Source organism: Mesoplodon densirostris, chromosome 6 (assembly GCF_025265405.1).
Source record: "Mesoplodon densirostris isolate mMesDen1 chromosome 6, mMesDen1 primary haplotype, whole genome shotgun sequence".
NCBI lineage: Eukaryota > Metazoa > Chordata > Mammalia > Artiodactyla > Ziphiidae > Mesoplodon > Mesoplodon densirostris.
This window is the reverse complement of record NC_082666.1, coordinates 57281737-57295061: the sequence shown is the minus strand read 5'-3', so window position 1 is coordinate 57295061 and position 13325 is coordinate 57281737. Positions and strand designations below refer to the sequence as shown.

The 13325-nt window shown below is 39.6% G+C and overlaps 1 pseudogene; it reads right to left on the bottom strand.

Moving 5' to 3' along the window:
* Positions 1-12314: 12314 nt before the first annotated feature.
* Positions 12315-12618, bottom strand: LOC132491786 (histone H4-like; annotated as a pseudogene).
* Between the last annotated feature and the right edge of the window lie 707 nt (positions 12619-13325).

Here is a 13325-nt window from a genome sequence, read left to right as displayed (position 1 = left end):
CTCAACCACTGCGCCACCAGGGAAGCCCCCCAAGAAATCCATTTTTAGCTGCATCTCTTTTTAGTATTTTTTAGAATGAGGTATTAAATGGTAATAACAAAGTTCTTTTTGTTTTCCTTTCTTTGAGAGTTCGTTACTGAATACTTACAACATTTCATCATAAAGGAGAAAATAACCCAAGAGTTATCTGATCTTTAATGACTTCATTTTAACAAATAGATACAAAAAGAGAAGCAAGATGAAGGACATCCTCTTAACCTATTCAGATGGAAATGTCAATCAAGAGGAAACATTCTATAAATGTGTATTGATATAAGCAAAGTTGCATTATCTGCCAGCATTGTTATGCTGTGCAAGAAAATACTTCCAGTGCTAAGAAGCAATGGCTAACTATTGTTTTCATATTTCTATTTTTTATGTTTTGATATAAAGCAACATCTATATTAAAAAAATAGATAGGGGGAGGAAAAGGAGAGAAATTAGGGTAGGCTATAAAGGTTGTAAAACTCCTAACTGGTGTGGTTACAGGGCATGATGACCACTGAATAGATCCATTAGTCATAATTGTTGCTGTCAGGAGCCAGTTAAATGGCTGTCTCTGAGGAGGTCACCTTCCACATATGAGCTGCCCTACATTGAGTATTAGACTTGTCAGGAGGCTGAATCCTGACTCATCTGGACAAATCTTAAAAACCTTTTTTTTTTTTTTTTTTTAACTTAATAGAAATGAAATAGCAAAGCTTAAAAGTAATTTAGTGTTTCTAAACTGAACTAAAACACATAGCATACATAGTGGTGATAACACTAGAAAAGCTTTATTGTCTGCTGTCCTGTTCCCAACCTGTGCTGGGTAGTTTCTGTTTCCTCTTTAGAGCCACTCAGCCTCTCCACCAGGCTCTGGGCTGACCTCTATGGTCAGGACCTCTGACTTCCATCTGGACTCAGCCCATAGAAAGTCCTAGTGGGGACTGAAGGATGGAGGAGAGGGAATTTTTATTTCCTTGCTCTCGGATATTTAATTCCTTGGTGGCCTCTTTCTTGGGCCTTGTGCTCCACCAAGGACCACAGCATGGCCAGGTGAGGGTGAGGCAAGTGAGGTCTTGGGCGCAAAATTTAAGGGGACACTCACTCTCAGGGCTGTGCAAGGGCAGGGTCAGCTCCTGCGAGTAAGGGCCTCCTTAAATCTGACGACTAATTCCTTATATTTATTCTTCCTTTAATCAAGAGGATTCTGTTCCTTATAATCAAAGCAGTACAGACCAAAATAGTAAGGGAACAGAAGTCTGAGAAGTAGCTGGAGAATACCTGGTTGTTCTAAATGAATTCTGGATTATAGGACCTAGAAACATTACATCCCAGGCAGGCTCCATAACTTGTAAGATCTAGTGAAAAAAAAAGAAAATGTAGGGCCCTTGTTGAAAAACTCTTGAGAACTTCCAGAAAGCAATAGTAGGGCACTAAACCAAACATGGGGACTTTCTGAGTGTGAGGCCCAGTGTGACTACATGGGTCACACACCCAGGAAGCCAGATCTTCTGGGATATTTGCAAGTGAAATTGCTGATATTGTGGAGAATTGGAGAAGCATGAGAAAATTAAGTTAAAAGTCATTTTAAAATCTTGAAATCTCTGTGACAGCAGCATGGGTTTCTTATGCATCTTTCTGGCCCAGGGTGCTTATTAAACCCATGATGAGAACTTAGCAGCAACAATAATAACTAATATTCACTGAGCTCTTATTATGGGCCCATAGCCTGCTACATGGTAAGTATTTCTCTTTGTTGAAGGAATGGATGGATAGGGGAAATTCAGAAACTGGCTAAGGGTTTTATATGAATGATCTCATTTAATCCTTAAGCAACCTCATGAAGTAAATATTATTATTATCCCCACTTTATAGATAAGGAAAATGACACCTGGGGAGTTAAAGCAATTTGCCCAAGGTCACACGGTTAATTAACCTCTGGGATTGGCACCTGTACTCCTCTGATTTCAAAGTCTAAACCCTTAACCACTCTGCCCATAGTAGGCACTTGGGAATAATTGATTGGTTTTTGGATTATCTTTTGCTATTAACTGGGTCATATGTCTAACAACTTTACTAACCTGACACCAGCAACTAATAATTATTATTCAAAACCTTAGAAATTCCAACTAGTAAATACTAACTGTACAAGAGACTCTGATCATATACAGGACATTCTCTCCTTAGGCAGATATATTCTCAGACATTTTTTTTTTTCAAAGCAGTTCCCTTTGTTTTATTTTTTAAATTAGTTATCTATTTTCTACATATTAGTGTATACATGTCAATCTCAATCTGACATTATTTATTTATTTAAATGTATTTATTTATTTATTTTTGGCTGCATTGGGTCTTTGTCGCTGTGTGAAGGCTTCTCTCTAGTTGCGGAAAGCGGGGACTACTCTTCCTTGCAGTGTGCGTGCTTCTCATTGCGGTGGCTTCTCTTGTTGCGGAGCATGGGCTCTAGGTGTGTGGGCTCCACGGCATGTGGGATCTTCCTGGACCAGGGCTCGAACCCGTGTCCCTTGCATTGGCAGGTGGATTCTTAACCACTGTGCCACCAGGGAAGTCCCTCAGACATTTTAAAATTACCTTTCTCCTCTTCTGTCATAGGGCAAGGGGAAATTATTATATCCTGGATATAATATATGATATATTGTGTCACAGATACCTACAATCTTACAAAGGTGTCCTGCTAATTAGAACTCGATAGTCATGAAATCACATGTAGATAAAGTTATGTAGATAAGAAAAAGGTACACATCTGAACCCTTAGTGACAAATTTCAAGGAGTAGAAGTCTTAAAGAAGAAAAATCCCTTAAGAATGGAATGTATACGTTGATACTGGTGAAAGCAGATCTACACTTCTCCCATCATTTTATGCAAGGTCCTGTATCCAGTACCAGTCTTGTGAAATCCCCAGGCTGTAGGAGTGTCTCCAAATCTGGGAGCAGCCCAGGACAAGCTTTCTCTCAGGTGGATGCAGCAATCTCTAAGTACCTCAGTGTGCACAGCAGGAGAGCAAACCTCTGAACCTGAGTGTATGGTGACTGCTCGGTTCACCACCTATTGGCCATTCTTGCAAAGGAGGTACCTTTCTCTCACAAAAGTAGATTAGTGCATCAACACGTAATAAAAATAAAAAGTAGGAGAGATTAAAAGAAAGAAAGCAGAGAGGAGAGAGAAAATATAGTATCAGACAGATGCTGGAGAGAACAGCTGTGTTCCCTACAAGGGTAAAAGGGGGCAAGAACTGCCTGCCTTGCTCCCCAGTACAGTAGCTCTTCAAGGTGTGATGTGCCTCAATTGTCCTCCCTTCCCGTCAAAACTCACCTCACATACACAGACATCCACACCATAGTTGTCACTACAAGTGCTGCACCCAGCTTCTACTGGCTCCTGTGCACTGGTAGTGCACATTTCCTCCTAACTCCATGTTCACTGACATCACTTTCATCGTTTGAAATCAGCCACAGAGTATTTACACCGAAGAAATCAACAAGCACTACAATTTTTTCCTTAGTGTTTTAGTCTGTTTGGGCTGCTATAACAAAATATCATAGACTAGGTGGCTTTTAAACAACAGAATTTTAATTTTTCACAGTTCTGGAAGCTGAAAGTCAGAGATCAGCATCATCAGGTTAGGGTAAGGGCGATCTCCAGGTTGCAGACTTATCGTCCTATCCTCAGATAGCAGAAGGGAGCTAGGGAGTTCTCTGGAGTTAAGTAAGTGCCTAGGCGAGGGGTTATGTCTAAATCTGGGGTGAGGTGGGATGGGGACAGGACCATAGCTAAGGAAGCAGCAACAGAACCAATTGCTACTTTTTTTATACAGCAGGTTTTTATTAGTTATCCATTTTATACATATTAGTGTATATATGTCAATCCCAATCTCCCAACCAATTGCTACTTTTTCATACATTCTCCACAAACACAAAAGCCCGGAGCAAGGGCAAATGACTTCTTCCCTGTAATGCCCTCTTTTTCTGGTTAAAGAAAATTCTTTAGAAATCTTATAGTTCTGTAAGTCTCATAGGACAGAACCGAATCACATGGCCACACCTTGCTATAATGGAGTCCGGGAAAGTATCTGGCAAGGGGGAACAAAATAGCCATAATGGGCTTGGGTTAGGGTAAGTAAAATACAGTGTGTGGGTCAAGTCTAGACCTTCACCTGTTTTTGTCGAGCCTGCAAGCTAAGAATAATTTCTACATTAAAAAAATATCAGTATAGGGACTTCCCTGGTGGTGCAGTGGTTAAGAACCCGCCTGCCAATGCAGGGGACATGGGTTCGAGCCCTGGTCTGGGAAGATCCCACATGCTGCGGAGCAAGTAAGTCTGTGCACCACAACTACTGAGCCCACGTTCCACAACTACTGAAGCCTGTGCACCTAGAGCCTGTGCTCCACAACAAGAGAAGCCACCGCAATGAGAAGCATGTGCACCACAATGAAGAGTAGACCCTGCTCGTCGCAACTAGAGAAAGCCTGTGCATGGCAACGAAGACCCAACACAACCCAAAATAAATAAATAAAATAAATTAATAAAAAAAAGAAACTTCTACTCTACAATGTGTTTAAAAAAAAAAAACCAGTACAGATCCATCATGTCAAAATAAGAAAAGTAAGCTTTATATGTCATGCTTTTTTTCCTAGCTTTACTGAGATATATTGACACAAATACATTCACAAATATATCTCAAATATATTGAGATATAATTGTGTAAGTTTAAGGTTTGCAATACATTTATTTGATACATTTATATATTGCAAAATGATTACACCACAGATAGCTAATACCTCTATCACATTAAATAATTACTATTTCTTTTTTGTGGTGAGAATATTTAAGATCTACTGTCTTAGCAACTTCCAATTATATTATATTATTAACTATAATTACCATGCTGTACTTTAGATCCCTAGAACTAATTCATCTTATAACTGGAAATTTGTACCCTGTGACCAATATCTCCCATTTCCCCCACACCCGCAGTCCCTGGTAACCACCATTTTACTCTGTTTCTATGAGTTTGGCTCTTTTAGATTCCACATATAAGTGAGATCATACAGTATTTGTCTTTCTCTGTCTGATTTCTTTCACTTAGCATAATTCCCTCAAGATTCATCCATGTTCTCAGAATTTCCTTCTTTCTCATGGCTAAATAATATTCCATTGTGTTTACATATACCACAACTTCTTTATCCATTCATCCTTTGACAGAAACTTACATTGTTTCCATATCTTGGCTATGGTAAATAATGCTTCAATGAACTTGGGAATGCAGATAACTCTTCAAGATCCTGTTTTCATTTCCTATGTATATATACCCAGAAGTGGGATTGCGGGATCATGTGGTAGTTCTATTTTTAATTTTTTGAGCAACATCCATACTATTTTCCATAGTGGCTGTACTAATTTGCATTGTCACCAACAGTGCACAAATGTTCCCCTTTTTTCCACACCCTCACCAACACTTGTTATCTCTTGTCTTTTTGATAATAGCCATTTGTTTTGCTATTAAGTTATATGAGTTCTTTACATAGTTTGAATATCAAACCCTTATCAGATATGTGATTTGAAAATACATTCTCCCATTCCATAGGTTGCCTTTTCATTTTGTTGAGTGTTTCTTTTGCTCTGAAGAAGCTTTTCAGTTTGATGTAATCCCACTTGTTAATTTTTGCTTTTGTTGCTGTGTTTCTGGTGTCATATCCAAAAAATCATTGCCAAGACCACTGTTGAAGAGATTTTCCCATTATCTTCTTGGAGTTTTACAGTTTCTGTTCTTATGTTCAAGTCTTTAATCCATTTTGAGTTATTCTTTTAAGTGGTGTAAGATAGGAGTCCAATTTTATTCTTATGCATGTAGTTACCCAGGTTCCCCAGCTTCATTTATTGAAGAGAATATCTTTACCCATTAAGTTTTCTTGGTTCCCTTGTCAAATATCAGTTGACCATATATTCAAGGTTTTATTTCTAGGCACTTGATTTTGTTGCATTGGTCTATGTGTCCTTTTTTTTTTTTTTTTTTTTTGCCAGTACCATACTGTTTTGATTACTATAGCTTTGCCATGTAGCTTGAAATCAGAAACGGATGCCTCTAGCTTTGTTCTTCTTTCTCAGGATTGCTTTGGCTATTTGGGATCTTTTGTGGTTTCATACAAATATTAGGATTTTTTTCTATTTCTGTGAAAAAAGAAGTTGAAATTTTGATAAGGATTTCATTGAATAAAGATGACTTTGGGCAGTATGGACATTTTAACAATATTAATTCTTCTAATCCATGAGCATGGCATAATTTTCCATTTGTTTGTGTCTTTTTCATATTCTTTCTTCAGAGTTTTGTAGTTTTCAGTACAGATCTTTCATCTTTTTGGTTAAATTTATTCCTAAATACTTTATTGTTTTTGATATTATTGTGAATGGGATTATTTTCTTTATTTCTTTTTTGGATGTTTTGTTGTTAGTGTATAGATGCCCAACTGATTCTGTATGTTGATTTTGTATTGTGCAACTTTACTGAATTCATTGATTAGTTCTAACAATTTTTTTGGTGGTGTCATTAGGATTTTCTACATATCAGATCATATCATCTGCAGAAAAAGATAATTTTGCTGCTTCTTTTTTGAGTTGAATGCCTTTTATTTATTTTTCTTGCCTGATTGCTCTGGCTAGGTCTTCCAGTACTATGTTGAATAAGAGTGAGAGTGAGAATCCCTGTCTTGCTCCTGATTATAGAGGAAAAGCTTTTAATTTTTTGCCATTGAATATAATGTTAGCTGTGGGTTTGTCATACATGGCCTTTATTATGTTGAGGTATGTTTCTTGTATACCCAATTTGTTGAGCATTTTTTATCATGAAATGTTGTTGTATTTTGTCACTTTTTTCTGCATCTATTGAGATGATCATATGATTTTTATCTTTCATTCTATTAATGTGGTGTATCACATTTATTGATTTATATATGTTGAACTATCCTTGCATCTCAAGGATAAATCCTGATTGATTGTGGTGTAAAATCTTTTTATGTGCTGTTGAATTTGGTTTGCTAACATTTTGTTGAGAATTTTTGTATCTATATTCATTATGGATATTGGTCTTTAGTTTTCTTGTAGTGTCCTTACTTATCTGGTTTTGGTATCAGGGTAATGTTGGCCTCATAAAATGTGTTTGTTAGTGTTCCCTCCTTTTATTTTATTTTTTTAGTGTTCCCTCTTTTTTAATTTTTTGGAAGAGTTTGAGAAAAATTGTCATTAATTTTTCTTTAAATGTTTGGGAGAATTTACTAGTAAAACCACCTGGTCCTGGGCTTTTTTGTTTCTTGCGAGTTTTTTGATTACTGATTCAATCTCCTTACTCTTTGGTCTATTCAGATTTTCTATTTCTTCATGATTCAGTCTTGGTAGGTAGTGGGTTTCTAGGAATTTTTCCAGTTTGTTGGTGTATAATTGTTCATAGCAGTCTCTTATGATCTTTTGTATTTCTGTGGTATCAGTTGCAATATCTCCTCTTTCATTTCTGATTTTATTTATTTAACTCTTTTCTTAATTTTTCTTTGTCTAGCTAAAGGTTTTTCAATTTTGTTTATCTTTAAAAAAACAGTTCTTCGTTTTATTAAATTTTTCTATTGTTTTTTTTTTTTTTTTTTTTTTTTTTTTTTGCGGTATGCGGGCCTCTCACTGTTGTGGCCTCCCCCGTTGCGGAGCACAGGCTCCGGACGCGCAGGCTCCGGACGCGCAGGCTCAGCCGCTCCGCGGCATATGGGATCCTCCCAGACCGGGGCACGAACCCGTATCCCCTGCATCGGCAGGCGGACTCTCAACCACTTGCGCCACCAGGGAGGCCCTTTCTATTGTTTTTATGGTCTCTCATTTATTTCCTTCTGCTAACATTGGGTTTAGTTTGTTCTTCTTTTTCTAGTTCCTTAAAGTGTAAAGTTAGATTCTTTGATATCCTTCTTTTTTCTTAATGTGGACATTTATTGCTATAAACAGCCCCCTTAGAAATGCTTTTGTAACATCCCATTAGTTTTAGTATGTTTATTTCTAGGGATCAGGGCAGGCAGTGGTGGTGACCAGAGTCAGTGCTGATTACAGAGGGCCAGCTGCAGGTATCTATGTAGTGGTGAGGACGAGTTGCAGATACATATGTAGTGATAGGGGCCAGGGCAGGCAGCAAGGGCTGGGGCCAACTATGAACTCACTGACATCTGTGGGATGCCAGCTGTTGTTGTGTACTACCATGGCTGCTGGGTCTTGCCATGGGTGCATGGCAGTGAAGGCCAGTGATGGGGGCTGGGCCAGGGGCATGCCGATGCCTAGCTGGAGGGGCTTAGCTGCAGGTGAGAGCAGTGGTACAGGCCAGTGACAGAAGACAGGGTCTAATCTGGTCCCACAAGCACCTGCATGGGCTCTGGTCATTGATGTGCTCTCCTGTGGCTGCACAGTCTCCTCCTGGGTATATGTATTGCAGTGGAGCCCAGTGACAGGCATCAAGCCAGTGGCATGCAAGTGCACAGCTGGAAGGGCTAACCCTGAATGTACGTACAGTGGTGGGGTTCAACTCAGAGGTCGAGACTGGTGTGTTGCATTCACAGAGCTGCAGAGGCCTGGGCTGAGTTAGTGCAATCCCCCGGCTCTGGTAGGGTGAGAGGTGGGGAAGGGAGCAGGGAGGGACTCAGGCGGCTGTTGTCAGTGAAGATGAGTATCTGTGGGGTGAAAGCTGATGACACAGGGCTCCTCAGTGGCTGTTTGGGCCATTGGTTTCTTCTGTGGCCAAATCTGTCAGGTTTATCTGCAAAGCTGGTCACTTTGAACTGTAATTGCTCTAGCTGTATGACTGCTACTGGTAGCCCTTGCTTTTCTTCCTTGTTTCTAGCCATCTCTATATGTCTCATCTTTGCAGGTCTTGGTTGGGTGAATCTAAAGTGGGATGTTTGTGCAGTGTCCCAAAAGGCTGGGGAAGCTAGTTACTCACCTTACTCTTCCTTTCCTGATGAAGGAGACTCTTTCTAGTTGGGAAGTTTCCCCTTGGCATTGAGCCATGCGGGCTTGGGGGATGGGATGAAGCAGGCAGAATTAAGCTGTCTTCCCTCTTTTCTTGCAGTTGTTTTCAGGTTTTTGTTCCACTGTGTCGCTGAAGTTGTGTTTTTTTTTTTTTTTTTTTTTTCTTTTTTGGTCATGCTGTGCAGCTTGTGGGATCTTAGTTCCCCCACCAGGGATTGAACCCAGGCCCTCAGCAATGAAAGCACAGAGTCCTAACCACTGGACCACCAGGGAGTTCCCTGTTGCTGAAGTTTCTTAGGTGGACCCCAGAGCTCTCCCAGAACTGTTTTTGTTTGTGGATAACTGTCTAATTGTTGATCTTTGTGGGAGGAGGGAGGCTGAGGTCTCCTATCACACCATTTTTTTTGACGTCACTCACCTTTTATGTCATGCTTTTAAAGGCACAATGGATATGGATTATTTTGCTTTCAAAATAGTTGACAAAGTATGTGTTTATTGTACAGTCACTATACCTGTGTGAAAAGATTACATTATATATTGACATTCCCAGATTCATCACAATGTTCCCAACTCACAGGAAATCAATGATCAGAAAAATACGCATATTTAAAATGCAACATATCACAGCAGAATTTCTCCACAAAAATAAAAATGAAAAAAATTGCAACCATAGTAAATTTCTGAGTGGCTCATTTGTTAGTCCAGCAAGGAAAGCCGTTTACTGATGGTGAGTTAATTAAGTCATGTTTGATTGCAGCAGCTAAAGACGTATTTCTGGAGAAAATAAACTTGTTTAAGACCAGTAGCCTTTCACTGAGAACAGTTCCTTGAAGAGTTGAGGACACTGGGAGCAACATCAATAGTTAATTAAAAAACAAAGTATTAAACGATTTCCACAGGTTTTCCTTGTCTCTTGAGTTGACAGATGTTACTAATACTGTTCAGTACATTGTTTATTCAAGGAGTCAATGCTGAGTTTGACTGAAGAATCAGCCTCTATAAATTGTCAGCATGGAACAACTATAGATGAGAATATTTTCAAAGAAGTCGAGAAAGCCTTAATTCAGTACAATCTGAATGGAATCTGCTGAGTTCCAACTGATGGTGATAAAAATATGTGTGGAGCAGAGAAGGCTTACCTGAACAAATTTATAAAGCTTGTGAAATGATAGGTATTTAAAGCCTGTGGTTAATCGTGTTATTCATCAGTGGGTCATTTGCAGAAAGTTTTTCAATTTCTTGTGCTTTTGAACCAGTAGCCTCCATGTTAAACTTCATTTACTCTGGTGGACTTAACAATCACCAGTTCTGTGAACTTTTGTCAAAAATAGAAGGTGAATATTTTGCCTTGCCCTACCATACAGCAGTTTGATGGCTTAGCAGTGGTAGTTTTAGTACAATTTTTGAACTCAGGCCTGAGACTGAATTTTATTTATTTATTTATTTATTTTTTGGCGGTACGCGGGCCTCTCACTGTTGTGACCTCTCCCATTGCAGAGCACAGGCTCCGGACACGCAGGCTCAGCAGCCATGGCTCATGGGCCCAGCCGCTCCGCGGCACGTGGGATCTTCCCGGACTGGGGCACGAACCCGTGTCCCCTGCATCGGCAGGCAGACTCTCAACCACTGAGCCACCAGGGAAGCCCAAGACTGAATTTTTTGAAATGAGAATTTCCCTCGATCACTTTTATTGAACACTGACTGGTTTTGAAAATTCACTTTTGCTGCAGACTTGGTCAATTTCTCAATATAAAATTACAAGGCAGACAGTGCCCATATGCAAATGTAATGCTGTGGGAAAGTCATTTTAAGAACAACTGATGCTGTTTGAATCACAAGTAATGTCAAGCTGTTTAATATACTTCCTGTGCTGTCAAAGTTTTAAAAAGAATCAAGATCTTCATTCCCACAAAAATTTGCAGGAGATATATTCTCTACACTCAAACTACAGTTCCAAAAGCATTTCTGGATCTTAATGCATGTGGAAAGGAAATTTCATATTTCAAAATCCATGTAACTTTGCAGCTGAGTATCTTCCACCTAACCTTCAACTGGAAGTGATTAATCTGCAATATAATGACATGGTAATTGGCAAATATCAAGAGAAGAACCTAATAGAATTCTGTAAATTACTTCTAAGTGATAAATATGCTCAATTAAAATCATACTCTCATAGATTGATATCAGTATTTGGCCATATCTATCTGTGTAAAAGGTGTTTTCAAAGATGAAATGCATAAAATCACATTATAGATCAGCATTAACAGATGAATATGTGGAACTGGTTTTGATGACAGGGAATACAAACTTTGAATCCCAATTAAATGAACTATTATCTTCCAACAAAGCATTCCATTCTTCTCATTAGTAGACCTGAATTACAAATGATTGTGCTCAATTATCATTACACTTTGGATTTCATCAATAAAAGTTTTGTGGAAATTTGTTTTCTCTCTTTTTATTTAAGTTTCTATATAATATCTTCAATTTTGCCTCTTGGTTCACAAACCTAAAATATTTACGTTCTGGATCATTACAGAAAAAATTTGCTGACCTCTGGTTTTGATCAATCCTCTTCTATCCCCTGGGGCTGGAAACACTGCTGGGTCAAATAAAAATCGGTATTGTTTTAACATGGGAATTCCATCAAAATAATGTTCCTTGATATTAGCAAGGATCTGATGGTGTCATATGAGTAAGAAAAGTGATTGGTTACAGTTAATATGGATACATGGCTACATCATCCCTATTGCTCCAGCTGACACTGAGCAAGCCACCAGACATGAGGTGGCTGAGGCTATTCTAGAACAGCCAAGCTGCCAGCTGACTGTAGACACATAAGTAGACTCAGGAGGAACCAGCAAAAGCCAGCCTATATCAGAATTGCCTAAGCAACCCACAGGATCCTGAAAATGAATAAATGTTTCTTTTTTTGTTTGTTTGTGTTTTTTCAGGTAGCCAGTCTTTTTATCAGCACCATTTGCTTGTGCTCATCTATTGTACCCCTTTTTAGAAGACCTATTTCTTTTGCTTTGTTAAAAAAAAAACCCCGATTTCCCAACACCTTAGTGTGACAAAATGTTCCAGGATTAAGTTATGTAATTGCATTGAAAAATAATAATGCATCTACCTTTCAGCAGCCTTATGCAAACCGCTATTTGATTTTACCTACTCTGATTTAACAATTCTGCAATGCACAACAACCCTTTATGTGACTTCATGGGATGCCCTGAAAAGGGCTCTTTTTTTCAATGTTGAGGTATGGCAGATCCTGTACTCTCAGCCACCAAAGCCCTAGAGTACATCCCTGGGGTTTGAGCATGTAGACCACCATGGCTGTGACTGCTTTGGGCTTGGCATACTCTGTGTAGGTGACTGTATCCTGGATCATGCTCATCAGAAAGACTTGGAGCACCCTGCCGGTCTCCCCTTGGAAGAGGCTAGAGATGGGCTTAATGCCTCCATGCTGGGCCAGACACTGGATGGCAGGCTTCCTGATCCCCAGGTTTTTGCACAGCATTTTTCCATGGTGCTGGGCCCCTCCCTTCCCTGGGCCTTTTCCACCCTTACCATGACTAGACATGGTTGCTTTTGCAATATAAACATTTGTGATTTTAAGCCTCTAAGTTCTGGGGTGGTTTGTTACACAGCCAAAGCTAACTGTTGTAGGTAATCAAGGTAAGATTGATTTAGAGATATCTTCTTTTTGCCCCTTCACTGTGCCCCAGGAGATGGACCTATATGAACAGCATCATTGGGTTCCCTTGTGTCAGAAGATCAGAAAGAGAGAGGAGAATGAGGGAGGTCAAAGTGTTAACTCCTGGGCTCTCCTCTCCCTGTTGGGTCACTGTGGACTGGCTGTGTTCCTTGACCAAAGCTCCTAATTCCTGTCAGGTAGTCCCTATGTACACAGCCTTCTCCATGTTTGGTAACTACTCCTTATTCTTGCCCCTTTAGGCTCAGAGGTGATTTTGGGGGCCTCAATGTTCCTGAGTTTCCCTTGTGATCTCTTTATTCCATGACCACACCTTTGTTTATAGTCCCTTATTAAATGCTTCTCCATTTTCCTAATTTGATTGTGCCATCTGTTTCCTGCTGGGACCCTGACTGAGAGAGTAGGCCTTATCCAGGAGGTAATATCTCAGCAAAGGCTTGAATGATTCAATGGAATGAGTCATGAGAATATGTGGGGGGAAGTGCCAAGATCCTGCAGCAGCAAGTAGGCCGGGTGATTGGAGTGGAGTTGGCTGGGGTGAGTGTAGAAGGCAACGTCAAAGATTAACAGGCAGT